Below are 14,660 nucleotides of genomic sequence, written 5' to 3'. Positions count from 1 at the left end.
AGTGTCTACCATGTTCTGCTGTCAATTTAACCCCACCCCAGTCTCTACCATGTTCTGCTATCCCTTTAACCCAACCCAGTCTCTACCATGTTCTGCTTTCCCTTTAACCCAGTCTCTACCATGTTCTGCTTTCCCTTTAACCCAGTCTCTACCATGTTCTGCTTTCCCTTTAACCCCAACCCAGTCTCTACCATGTTCTGCTTTCCCTTTAACCCAGTCTCTACCATGGTCTGCTTTCCCTTTAAAACAGTCTCTACCATGTTCTGCAATCCCTTTAACCCAGTCTATACCATGTTCTGCTATCCTTTTAACCCCAACCCAGTCTCTACCATGGTCTGCTTTCCCTTTAACCCAGTCTCTACCATGGTCTGCTTTCCCTTTAACCCAGTCTCTACCATGGTCTGCTTTCCCTTTAAAACCGTCTCTACCATGTTCTGCAATCCCTTTAACCCAGTCTCTACCATGGTCTGCTTTCCCTTTAATCCCAACCCAGTCTCTACCATGGTCTGCTATCCCTTTAACCCAGTCTCTACCATGGTCTGCTTTCCCTTTAACCCAGTCTCTACCATGGTCTGCTTTCCCTTTAATCACAACCCAGTCTCTTCCATTGTCTGCTATCCCTTTAACCCAGTCTCTACCATGGTCTGCTTTCCCTTTAACCCAGTCTCTACCATGTTCTGCTGTCCCTTTAACCCCAACCCAGTCTCTACCATGTTCTGCTATCCCTTTAACCCCAACCCAGTCTCTACCATGTTCTGCTTTCCCTTTAACCCAACCCAGTCTCTACCATGTGCTGCTATCCCTTTAACCCCAACCCAGTCTCTACCATGTTCTGCTATCCCTTTAACCTCCTCTACTTGGGGTTGTCACTAGTTATTAAAGCCACAAAGTAAAATTGTCTACATTGTAAAAAAGTATGAAAACAACAATGAGCTTTTTGCTTGTAATTTAAGTTTAGGGTTCGGCATAAGTTTGGCACTGTGGTTAATGTTAGGTTTAAAATCACATTTTTAGCAGAGAAATTGTAGACCTCTAATAGACCCTTGTCCATCTTCTTCCATGTTAATTACAACTTATCAAGTCATGCTTCAAAAGTTAAACAATAATAACGCTCGGTCAACAACCTACAAGACCAAGAGGTGGTGAGGCTGTGGGACTATGGGCTAACAGCTAATGTGATGATCTGTGAGGTTAGACTGTAGACACGGCAGAGTGGCAGCCAAGGCACCATGCTGACTGTCGTCCCCAAACAAAGCAACCCCCTGGAACAGAGGAGGGTTTTAAAACAGGTAGATGGGGGTAGATTCATAATGGCTCCTTCTGAAACCCTCTTTGTAAAGTGATCTCTGCTTCTCCTCGGGATAAAAAAAATGATGCGTTAAGAATGGAGTAAGAAAAGTGACATTTTAATGCGTCGCCCCATACCCACCCCCTCGCCGACCCCCTCCTGAGACGCTGCTAGTTGATTTGGTATTCATGCTGTGCAGATTAATCAAGTGGCGGTGCCTTAGCCCTGGACGGCCTGCCATTCTCTCCCCCCCTGCCAATCTGCATATCTGCATATTACCGCCGCGCGGCCTTTAATTTCCTACAGGAGCAGATAATGATCACCTTGTTCAGACAGAAGGGAGCCTTTGTCGGGGGAGAGGGGCCTGATATTTCATATGGGGAGCTGAGGCAAGGAATCACTGATTAATGCCATGTTGAGCAGATTCGCCGCCCGAGAACCTTTTCATTACCATACGGGACGCAGCGGATGGGGTGAGGAGGGAAGGCAAGAATCCCCCCTCGCCCCCTCGCCAGGCTGGCAAAGACTTCTGCTCGCTAGATTTATTGATTTTGTTTTCTATTTAATATGGCTGAAACCGTCTGAAATATAATAACTGCTGTAAGACGGGGCAAGGAGAGGAGGGGGCAGGCGGAGGAGGAGGATGAATAAGAGAGGGATGAGAGAAACATAATGATATGGGGGTATGAGAAGCATTCATACCCCTTGACTTATTCCACATTTTGTTGTTACAGCCTGAATTTGAAATGGATTTTATAGATTTGTTTACTCACCCATCTACACACTATACCCCATAATGACAAAGTGAAAACATCTTTTTAGAAAGGATGGCCAATTTTTCCTTTTAGGGCTACGCGTCCCGCTATCAGGACAACTTCCTGTGAAACTGGAGGGTGCGCAATTCAAATAAATAATCATAAATTGATGGATATTAAACATTTAGGTACATATAAGTGTCTTATATCGGTTGAAAGCTTATATTCTTGTTAATATAACTACACTGTCCGATTTACAGTAGCTATTACAGCGAAAACATGCCGTGCGATTGTTTGAGGACCCCACATCAAAATATTTTTCCACCGGAACAGGTTTCATAAATTCACAATTAGCGATTAAATATTCGCTTAATTTTCAAAAATCTTCCTCTGATTTGTCATCCAACGGGTCCCAGCTATAGCATGTAGTGTTGTTTTGTTAGATTAAATCCTTCTTTATATCTGTCACGACTCCGACCGAAGGACACTCCCCTTCCCGTTCGGGTGGCGCTCGGCGGTCGTCATCGCCGGCCTACTAGCTGCTACTGATTATTTCCTCCCCCTCCTTATGTGTTGATTGTGTGCACCTGTTTTGAGTTAGGTAGTAGGCTTTATTAGTCAGCCGGCCCGCAGGGTTCCTTGTGCTGGATTAATTATTGTGATCGTCTGTTTGGTGTACTTGTGTGCACGTCTATTGGGTTTTGTGTTTTCCCATTTTGTGGGTTTTCCCTGGACGGCCCCTGTTTGGGGCATTTGTTTGTTCAGTACGCCCTGTGTTTTTGTGAGGGTTGGCTTATGTTCAGCGTTTATTTCAGTGCATTAAAATAGCACTCCCCTGAACTCTCTGCTTCCTGCGCCTGACTCCTCACCCACTACACTCAGACCGTTACAATATCCCAAAAAGTATGTTTAGTTGGCGCCATCAATTTGAGTAATCCACTCGTTCCACTTGCAGAGAAAGGAATCCGAAAATCTACCCCTAAACTTTGTTTCAACAAGTTAAAATACATTTCTATTTATTCCTCAGAGACCCTAAAATGTAATCAAACTATAATATTTCTTACAGAAAGAAGTATGTTCAATAGGAAATGGCGGGCACAAACACGAATTTCCAAGACTGTGTCCCTGTACTAAAACTGATATTTATTATTCAATTCTGAAGTTACAAGCCTGACACCTTGAACATAGACTAATGACACCCTGTGGAAGCCATAGGAATTGCATCCAGGGAGCTAATTTTTAGTATGACTTGCCATTCTAAGAGGATGGTCTCTCCAAAAATATTGGTTGTTTTTTCTTTGGATTTTCTCCTACCATATCTATCGTGTTATATTCTCCTACATTATTTTAACATTTCTACAAACTTCAAAGTGTTTTCTTTCCAATGTTACCAATTATATGCATATCCTGGCTTCAGTCCCTGAGCAACAGGCAGTTTACTTTGGACACGTCATTCAGGCGGAAATTGAGAAAAAAGGGGCCTAGCCCTAATTAAAAATTAAATACAGAAATATCTTATTTATATAAGTATTCACACCCCTGAGACAATACTTTGTAGAAGCATTAAATTAGATGCGGGAGGCGGTGAACAGCAAAGTCTGTATGCTGGGGGTCATTGTCCCATTGGAACATAAATCTTTGCCACAGTCTAAGGTTGTTTGCACTCTGGCTCCATTCATTGTTCCCTCTATCCTTACCAGTCTCAAAGTCCCTGCCACTGAAAAGCACCCCCATAGCATGATGCCGCCACCACCGTTCTACATGGTAGGGATGGTGTTAGACAGGTGATGAGCTGTGCCTGATTTCTCCAGACATAGTGCTTTGCATTAAGGCCAAAGAGTTACATTTTTCTCATCAGACCACAGAATATTTTGCCTTAAAGATCTCAGAGTCTTTCACGTGCCTTTTTGCAAGCTCCAGGCGTGCTGTCATGTGTATCTTTCTCAGGAGAGGCTTCCGTCTGGCCACTCTCCCATTAAGCCAAGATTGGTGAAGTGCTGTGGAGATTCTTGTCCTTCTGTCAGGTTCTCCTATCTCAGGCAAAGAACTCTGTAGTCATGTCAGAGTGGTCATTGGGTTCTTGGTCACCTCCCCGACCAAGGTCCTTCTTGCCCAGTTGCTCAGTTTGGTCAGATGGCCAGCTTTAGGCAGAGTCTGGGTAGTTCCATATTTTTTCAATTTCCCTATGATGGAGATCACTGTGCTCTTGGAAACTTTCAGCACTAGAAATGTTTTTATACCCTTCCACATATATATGCCTCATCACAATTATATATTTGACATCTACGGACAGTTCATTGGAATTCATGGTATAGTTTCTGCTCTGACATGCACTGTCAACTGTGGGAACTTATATAGACAGGTTTATTTCTTTCTAAATCATGTCCAAATAATTGAATTGGCCACAGGTGGACTCCAATCAAGTTGTAGTGACATCTCAAGGATGATCAAAGAAAATTGGATGCACTTGAGCTCAATTTGGAGTGTCAGACCAAAGGGGTATGAATACTTATGTAAATGAGATATTTCTGTATAGAATTTTCTAAACATTTGCTAACATTTCTCAAAACATATTTTCACTTTGTAATGATGGGGTATTGTGTGTAGAAATCGATTTTATTTAAATCTAATCTATTTTGATTTCAAGCTGTAACACAACAAAATGTGGAATAAGTCAAGGGTTATGAATACTTTGAGAAGACACTGTAGATGGTCAAGGGTTATGAATACTTCTGAATACACTGTAGATGGTCAAGGGTTATGAATACTTCTGAATACACTGTAGATGGTCAAGGGTTATGAATACTTTGAGAAGACACTGTAGATGGTCAAGGGTTATGAATACTTTGAGAAGACACTGTAGATGGTCAAGGGTTATGAATACTTTGAGAAGACACTGTAGATGGTCAAGGGTTATGAATACTTCTGAATACACTGTAGATGGTCAAGGGTTATGAATACTTCTGAATACACTGTAGATGGTCAAGGGTTATGAATACTTTGAGAAGACACTGTAGATGGTCAAGGGTTATGAATACTTTGTGAATACACTGTAGATGGTCAAGGGTTATGAATACTTTGTGAAGACACTGTAGATGGTCAAGGGTTATGAATACTTTGTGAATACACTGTAGATGGTCAAGGGTTATGAATACTTTGTGAAGACACTGTAGATGGTCAAGGGTTATGAATACTTTGTGAATACACTGTAGATGGTCAATGGTTAGGAATACTTTGTGAAGACACTGTAGATGGTCAAGGGTTATGAATACTTTGTGAAGACACTGTAGATGGTCAAGGGTTATGAATACTTTGTGAAGACACTGTAGATGGTCAAGGGTTATGAATACTTTGTGAAGACACTGTAGATGGTCAAGGGTTAGGAATACTTTGTGAATACACTGTAGATGGTCAATAGTTATGAATACTTTGTGAAGACACTGTAGATGGTTTTAGAACCTAGTTTTACTCTTGGCCGTATTTCTCAACGATTCCACTTAAAGTGTCAAGATGGGCTGCTGGAAATGTGACTCTGTGTTGTAACGTACAAGAGGTACTTACCAAGAACTACAGTAGAAGGAAAGTAGGCCATACTTTCTATTACACAGTCTCTGTAGCAGAGTAACTACTGTCCATAACTGAAGAATGTTCCCTTTCCACAGGTTAGTGATTATTATGCAGTATATCAGGATTGGGGCCAATTCTAATTGAAGTCAGTCAATTCAGGAAGTGATTTGAATTTAAAATCAGAAAATGTTAACACTTTTCACATAAATAGCTTATTAAGAAATCATTGAAATTAGATGGCCTTTTTTCAGTTATTGAATTGGAATTTCAGTTTAGTTCCTGAATTGACTGGCGTGAATTTGAATTGACTCCAACCCTGCCGAATACCACTTTTGTTTTGGGGGGAATTGACTCCAACCCTGCAGAATACCACTTTTGTTTTGGGGGAAATTGACTGTGACTTTGACATCAATAAATTGCCAGAATGCCTAGTTAACTGGACCGAAATCATATTAATGGCTTGACTGCCCTGCATGCCCAGCAGAATGTTAAAATCAGACACATCAACATCATTTGTATCACATTTGTATAACATTCCAGTGGATTTGTTGAACAAGAAAAAGCTTCTTTCTGATTAATTCCGGTACACATTATCCCAGGAGGCCTTGAAACCTCCTGACAGATGAGTGGTATTGTGTTATACTCAAAGCAACATCTCACAGTGTCTATCTGTCGTTCTTTCTGTCTGTCTGTCTCCAGGGGCCCGAGCCCTAGTTATGAAGATGGGAGGCAAATGTAATTGATTTGTAGCAGCGGTCGTAATCCTGCAAGATTTATGTAAGCCCTTCTTTACATAGCAGAGGTCTCTTGACTAATTAAACGCAGCTGAAAGGAACAAAGTTGTTTGTCTGCCGCCTGGATCACTGGGGGCTTCTTCCTTCCTCGCGTGGTAGGAGATGACATGGGGGTGCTCTGTGCTGAGAAACCTACCGAGGTGTTGTGCAGGCAGGTTCTCAGACACCTGCATGGTCTCGAGGACCCACCCACAACAGAAGTAAACAGCAGTTGTTTGTGAACATTGGATATGGAAGGATTGGGATGATGACGCTAGACCTCTTTATCGATTTCAGGATGTTTTGAGTCGTTGAGACGTTGTTATTTTTGAAGGACCTGGTTGTGGAGTTGTGTCAGGATGAACAAAGCAATATTGAATCGTAGTCAAGGAGAGTCTAGCCATCTGTCTACCTGTCTGTTGTCTGTCAGCACTCAGACAATGTTGTACAATAGCCTATTTGTGTCACTTCAACTCTTAATTCTTTCTCTCTCTGCATATACACACTGAATGAGCTCTTTAGAGCCTATATTGCTTTTATACATCTATGAAAACAACATCAATCATTGTTAGAGCATCTCTAAGTGGCTTTTGTTTGACATCTGCTTGTGGACACAGTGTGTAGAACACACGCCAATGGAAGCCATTCAATATGGTTAGGAGGGATCAGCACACCACAGAATTGACTCTTTCCATGTCATTAGATTATGGGCTTAATCCACCCAACTGTTGACTAGATTACCGTATAGGACGGCGGATCTGATCAGATTACAGACCCCAAGGTATTCACCCCTTCAATGCCAAATCGAAGAACAAAACAGTTAAGGCATGAAAGAAAATGTGTAAAGAATAACAGTGGTTGTGATGGTGGAACCAACCTGGCAAACAGATGCTAGGTACCTTCCCACCAATGTTTATATTGACAACTGTTGACTTCCTTTGTTGATAATTAACTCTGTATAACATTGCCCCCCCCCCAGCCCCCCCCAAAAATGGTGGAATTTGTTTGAAATAATGCCAAAGCTCATATGCATCAGGTTCACAGTTGAATTAGTGAAAGCAATTCCCCAAGCTAAACTTCCAGCATGTTACTTTTGAACCATTCTGTGGTTTCAGATCAGTGCAGATAGAGAACAATGGAAGAAGAGATACAGGGATTCTGTGTCTGTCTGTCTGTCTGTCTGTCTGTCTGTCTGTCTGTCTGTGTCTGTCTGTCTGTCTGATGATTGTTCTCGCTGTGCTAATTATCAGTGCGTAATTAGCCTGCTAGGGCCTAGGTGAGTTGCCTTGCTAAGGATCCTTCCTTTCACACCCCCTATACGTCAGCTGAAGATGTCAGATGGAAAATGCTAATCTGTCGTGTTTCTATTGTAGTCAGACCTTAGATGAGATGAGAGAGAGGAGAAAGAGAGCTGTGAACGATCTGAGAGACAAGGCAAGAAGGGCCTTCTATGCCATCAAAAGGAACATCAAATTTGACATACCAATTTGGATCTGTCTAAAAATACTTGAATCAGTTATAGAACCCATTTCTCTTTATGGTTGTGAGGTCTGGGGTCCGCTCACCAACCAAGAATTCCCAAAATGGGACAAACACCAAAAATATAATCCATGTACAATGTAAAAATAATGCATGCGGAGCAGAATTAGGATGATACCCGCTAATTATCAAAATCCAGAAAAGAGCTGTTAAATTCTACAACCACCTGAAAGGAATCAATTCCCAAACCTTCCATAACAAAGCCATCACCTACAGAGAAATGAAACTGGAGAAGAGTCCCCTAAACAAGCTGGTCCTGGGGCTCTGTTCCCAAACACAAACAGACCCCACAGAGTCCCAGGACAGCAGCACAATTAGACCCAACCAAATCATGAGAAAGCAAAAAGATAATTACTTGACACATTGGAAAGAATTGACAAAAAACAGAGCAAACTAGAATGCTATTTGGCCCTACACAGAGAGTACACAGTGGCAGAATACCTGACCACTGTGACTGACCCAAAATCAATTGCTATTGAGAAAGGCCGCCGAAGGCAGACTTGGCTCTCAAGAGAAGACAGGCTATGTGCACACTGCACACAAAATGAGGTGGAGACTGAGCTTTCCACATAGAGATTTGAGGCTGCATTGCGTTCCTATTATAAATCAAGGTCACCGAGGGTTCTATTCAAAGCTCCCTCGTGTTTGTGTTGCTGTACTGTCTGCATGAGCTGAAGTACTCTGCCCCTGACGCCCTCTGCTCTCTCCTCCACTCACACAGCTTACAAGTTGATGCTGAAATATAATGCAATAGAATTCGCCTCTATTCAATTCCATCATATGTGGAAAATTGCCTGCTTATGTTCATGTTTTTTTTGTTCCCTCCTACATTGTTCCGTTATTGTATTGTTATATTGTCAGATGGTGGCTGCTGTATCAGATGTAAAAGCATTGTTGGCAGATTCTCATTCCCTCACAAGGCCGTGAGTTTTCTGAATTTTATTAGTTCACAACTCTCAGTAGGAGAGGTTAACTGATCAGATAACTGCAGGTCAGCGGTTCCCAAACTCTTTATAGAGCGATCCAACCAACCAAGACCCGCACAAAAAAACATTGCGGTGACTTTACCCTTCTTAGGGCTAGGCCCCTTTTTTCTCCACTTCCTGTCTGAGTGATGTGCCCAAAGTAAACTGTCTGTTGCTCAGGCCCTGTAGCCAGGATGTGCATATCATTGGTACCATTGGAAAGAAAACACTTTGAAGTTTGTGGAAACGTTAAAATAATGTAGGAGAATATAACCCAATAGATATGGTAGGAGAAAATACAAAGAAAAACCAACCAGAAATTATTTTTTTTGGAGAGCACATCCTCTTAGAAATGCAAGAGAAAGGTCATATTGACAATAAGCTGCCTGGATGCAATTCCTATGGCGTCCACGGGGTGTCAGCAGTCTATATTCAAGATTTCAGGTTTGTAACTTCAAAAACTAATTAGAAATATCAGTATAGTATAGTATAGTAGAAGGACACAGTCTTGGAAATTCGTGTTTGCGAGCGCCATGAAGACATTACGCACCTGCTAAAATTGGTTTGCTATTGAACATACTTCTTTCCATAAGAAATATTATAGTTTGATTACATTTTAGGGTATCTGGGAGTAAATAGAAATGTATTTTGACTTGTTGAAACAAAGTTTAGGGGTATATTTTCAGATACCTTTCTCTGCAAGTTGAACAAGTGGATTACTTGAATCGATGGCAAAGAAGGATTTTATCTAACAAAACGACACTACATGTTATAGCTGGGACCCTTTGGATGACAAATCAGAGGAAGATTTTTCGAGAAGTAAGTGAACATTTAATCGTTATATGTGAATGTATGAAACCTGTATGTATGAAACCTGTGCCGGTGGAACGATATTTTGATGTGGGACCCTGTCGTCAAACAATCGCATGGTATGTTTTCGCTGTCATTGCTACTGTAAATCAGACAGTGCAGTTAGATTAACAAGAATTTAAGCGTTCAGCCGATATAAGACACTTATATGTACCTAAATGTTTAAAATCCATAATATTTATGATTATTTATTTGCGCCCTCCGGTTTCACCGGACGTTGTCCTGATAGCGGGACACCAGTCCTTAAAGGCGGTGATGGGGGAGGACTCTGAGAGTGTACAGGAATGTCCACATTGTCCTTGAGTGGCAAGTTTCTTACCTACACTAACAATTATCAAAATAGTGTCAAACCAAATCAAACTTTATTTGTCACGTGTGCCGAATACAACAAGTGTAGACCTTACCATGAAACACTTACAAGCCCTTAACCAACGGTGCAGTTCAAGAAGAGTTAAGAAAATATTTACCAAATAAACTAAAGTAAAAAATAAATAATAAATAAATAGTGATAACAAGGTTATATACAGGGGGTACCGGTTCCGGGGGTACAGTTTCGTTGAGGTAATTTGTACATGTAGGTAGGGGTGGAGTGGCTATGCATAGATAATAAACAGCGAGTAGCAGCAGTGTACAAAACTAAGGGTGGGGGGGATCAATGTAAATAGTCTGGGTGGCCATTTGATTAATTGTTCAGCAGTCTTATGGCTTGGGGCTAGAAGCTGTTAGGGAGCCTTTTGGTCCTAGACTTGGCACTCCGGTACTGCTTGACGTGCAGTAGCAGAGAAAACAGTCTATGACTTGGGTGACTGGAGTCTCTGACAATTTTATGGGCCTTCCTCTGATACTGCTGTTAGCAGTTGATGTTATTCTTCAATAACACAAACTCCAAAGCAAATCAGGGGGAGAAAAATCGTTTTTTTGAGAAGGACAAATCATAGATGTTATGCTGCGAGGTAGATGTTCAGTCTCCCCTGTCCTCAGCTTTTCTCCATGGAACAAAGGAACAGGATGCCATTCATAACCCCCACCCTAGCCAGGGGTTGACCAATCAGAAGTCCTTGCAGTACAACTGGGCCAAGGGCCAAATAACAAGTATCCTGCTTCAGACTCAATGTACAGACCATAGCACACATAGCTCTGAGTTCAGGAGTGATATTCCACAAATTCTAAACAGCTGTTGAACTGCTGGACCAAAGGCTTGAGGGAAAAAATGACTTATTCTAACATTGACTTCCCTCACACCTCTAACTTGAAACCAGTGGATGCAAAGAGGCTAAACCGCACAAGTTCTGTCCCCTTCGACCTTTTAACCAACTATTTACATTGACAATTCCCTATTGATCGTTAATTCTAGTACTCTCGTCCTCTCATCCTCTGCGTTGTGTATTTATCTTCAAAATATTCTTATACCGCCTATTACATAGGTCCTGGATAGCAGAAAGCTTGGTCCCATCGATGTACTGGGCCGTAAGCACTACCCTCTGTAGCGCCAGCTGACATACCAGGCGTTGATGCAACCGCTCAGGATGCTCTCAATGGTGCAGCTGTAGAACTTTTTGAGGACCCATGCCTGGGGACCCATGCCAAATCTTTTCAGTCTCTTGAGGGGGAAAAGGTTTTGTCGTGCCCTCTTCATGACTGTCTTGGTGTGTTTGGACCATGATAGTTCGTTGGTGATGTGGACACCAAGGAACTTGAAACTCTCGACCCGCTTCACTTCAGCCCCATCGATGTTAATGGGGGCCTGTTCGGACCGCCTTTTCCTGTAGTCCACGATCAGCTCCTTTGTCTTGCTCATTTGATGTTTGGCCTGTGTCGACTGCGTGTGCTGTGTGTGAGTTTGTGTGCTGTGTGTGAGTGTGTGTGCTGTGTGTGAGTGTGTGTGCTGTGTGTGAGTGTGTGTGCTGTGTGTGAGTGTGTGTGCTGTGTGTGAGTTTGTGTGCTGTGTGTGAGTTTGTGTGCTGTGTGTGAGTGAGCATGGATGTGTATGTGCATGAATGTATTTCAGTTAAACCTATTCATTAGTCTAAACTCATGTATTTTTCTCTCTGCGTTCTTTTAGGCAGAAAAATGCTGCTGGGATTGACACTCACCAAGGAGCTGTACCGTACCTGTCACCAAGTAAGATGCTGCTGTTGATATTGTTGTTGTTGTTGTTGTCTTGGTGATTGTCATTCCAACATTCCTGGGAATCATCTGTTGTAGAACCATCCAAGATGCAGAGATAGCTGACACTCACATGCCATCAGCAGCCCCAGTGCATTAGATACCCTATAGAGAAATGGTGCGGTGGTCTGTGTTGCTGATCACCTGTCATCTTTGTATTGACTCTCCTGACGTGAATAAGATTTGAAATGTGAATCAACTCTGAATTAAATCCCAATCAAATCTGGATCTGGATCCAGAGAAGTTTGTGAGTCATTGTTTCAGTGGATTGTGTGGAATTTCCTTTCCATTGGAGACTGACATGTAATCTTTCACTATTTAAATCAAATCAAATCAAATCAAATCAAATTTTATTTGTCACATACACATGGTTAGCAGATGTTAATGCGAGTGTAGCGAAATGCTTGTGCTTCTAGTTCTGACAATGCAGTAATAACGAACAAGTAATCTAACTAACAATTCCAAAAAAACTACTGTCTTATACACAGTGTAAGGGGATAAAGAATATGTACATAAGGATATATGAATGAGTGATGGTACAGAGCAGCATAGGCAAGATACAGTAGATGATATCGAGTACAGTATATACATATGAGATAAGTATGTAAACCAAGTGGCATAGTTAAAGTGGCTAGTGATACATGTATTACATAAGGATGCAGTCGATGATATAGAGTACAGTATCAACGTATGCATATGAGATGAATAATGTAGGGTAAGTAACATTATATAAGGTAGCATTATTTAAAGTGGCTAGTGATATATTTACATCATTTCCCATCAATTCCCATGATTAAAGTGGCTGGAGTAGAGTCAGTGTCATTGACAGTGTGTTGGCAGTAGCCACTCAATGTTAGTGGTGGCTGTTTAACAGTCTGATGGCCTTGAGATAGAAGCTGTTTTTCAGTCTCTCGGTCCCAGCTTTGATGCACCTGTACTGACCTCGCCTTCTGGATGACAGCGGGGTGAACAGGCAGTGGCTCGGGTGGTTGATGTCCTTGATGATCTTTATGGCCTTCCTGTAGCATCGGGTGGTGTAGGTGTCCTGGAGGGCAGGTAGTTTGCCCCCGGTGATGCGTTGTGCAGACCTCACTACCCTCTGGAGAGCCTTACGGTTGAGGGCGGTGCAGTTGCCATACCAGGCGGTGATACAGCCCGCCAGGATGCTCTCGATTGTGCATCTGTAGAAGTTTGTGAGTGCTTTTGGTGACAAGCCGAATTTCTTCAGCCTCCTGAGGTTGAAGAGGCGCTGCTGCACCTTCTTCACGATGCTGTCTGTGTGAGTGGACCAATTCAGTTTGTCTGTGATGTGTATGCCGAGGAACTTAAAACTTGCTACCCTCTCCACTACTGTTCCATCGATGTGGATGGGGGGGGTGTTCCCTCTGCTGTTTCCTGAAGTCCACAATCATCTCCTTAGTTTTGTTGACGTTGAGTGTGAGGTTATTTTCCTGACACCACACTCCGAGGGCCATCACCTCCTCCCTGTAGGCCGTCTCGTCGTTGTTGGTAATCAAGCCTACCACTGTTGTGTCGTCCGCAAACTTGATGATTGAGTTGGAGGCGTGCATGGCCACGCAGTCGTGGGTGAACAGGGAGTACAGGAGAGGGCTCAGAACGCACCCTTGTGGGGCCCCAGTGTTGAGGATCAGCGGGGAGGAGATGTTGTTGCCTACCCTCACCACCTGGGGGCGGCCCGTCAGGAAGTCCAGTACCCAGTTGCACGGGGCGGGGTCGAGACCCAGGGTCTCGAGCTTGATGACGAGCTTGGAGGGTACTATGGTGTTGAATGCCGAGCTGTAGTCGATGAACAGCATTCTCACATAGGTATTCCTCTTGTCCAGATGGCTGACATATTTACTGTGAGGAAACTTGCAGTGCTGCTGTACATGGATTATTGGGTGTGTTGCTGCATACTGTGCTGAGGCATGGTCGTCAGCTTTCACACCTTTTATCCCTCACTCTTTTCCCCCTTACGCAACACACAACACACACACACACACACACGCACACACACATACAGGCAGAACGAGCTCAAGCCTTGTCCCAGCCTTTGATTGTGGAATTTCCTGCCCAAGGACATCCGCCATTCAAATGTCTTTTCACAATTCACTTCCCAACTCAAAATTTCAAATGCCAGGGCTTTCAATTAACATTGAGCTCATGTGAAGCACCTACAGCCCCTTGTCTGTGAAAAGCAGTATAGAATGGGTTTTGTATGGCGCTCAAGCACATAATAAACCGATGGAAGGATTTGCAAGATTACGAGGCGTCCTTCAAAGTTTTATCGTCTTCTCATTTTCCCTTTTAAAACGATTACATTTGTCATTGTTATTTGTGAGCCTTTCACCCTTCTTATTGTGAAATTGCCCCGTGGTCTTGTTACAATACTGTAATTGTGAGACACACATACATGAATAAGCATTGTCCTTGGGGCATAATTGAGTTGAAACAAATGAAGCAGTCTCCGATTCATTTTCTGTTCATGTCAATACCATGTTGTATTGAGTTTCCTATGCTGGAATCTAATTTCAAAGACTTTTTGGAAAATATTTAAACATACGGGCTATCTTTGTGAATGGTGATTCTTTAGACTGTATAGAACTAATGTAAAATGATTTATTTTCTAAAACCATGGTCTGTGCACTTCTTTCCTTTACGGAGGCATTATACTTTTTCATGCAGCGTAAATTAAAGGTGTGGGAATAAGCCAGGTGTCTTTTATCTGTGGGTTCTT

This window comes from Oncorhynchus tshawytscha, linkage group LG14 (genome assembly GCF_018296145.1).
Source record: "Oncorhynchus tshawytscha isolate Ot180627B linkage group LG14, Otsh_v2.0, whole genome shotgun sequence".
Taxonomy (NCBI): domain Eukaryota; kingdom Metazoa; phylum Chordata; class Actinopteri; order Salmoniformes; family Salmonidae; genus Oncorhynchus; species Oncorhynchus tshawytscha.
This window is presented reverse-complemented; position numbering follows the sequence as displayed.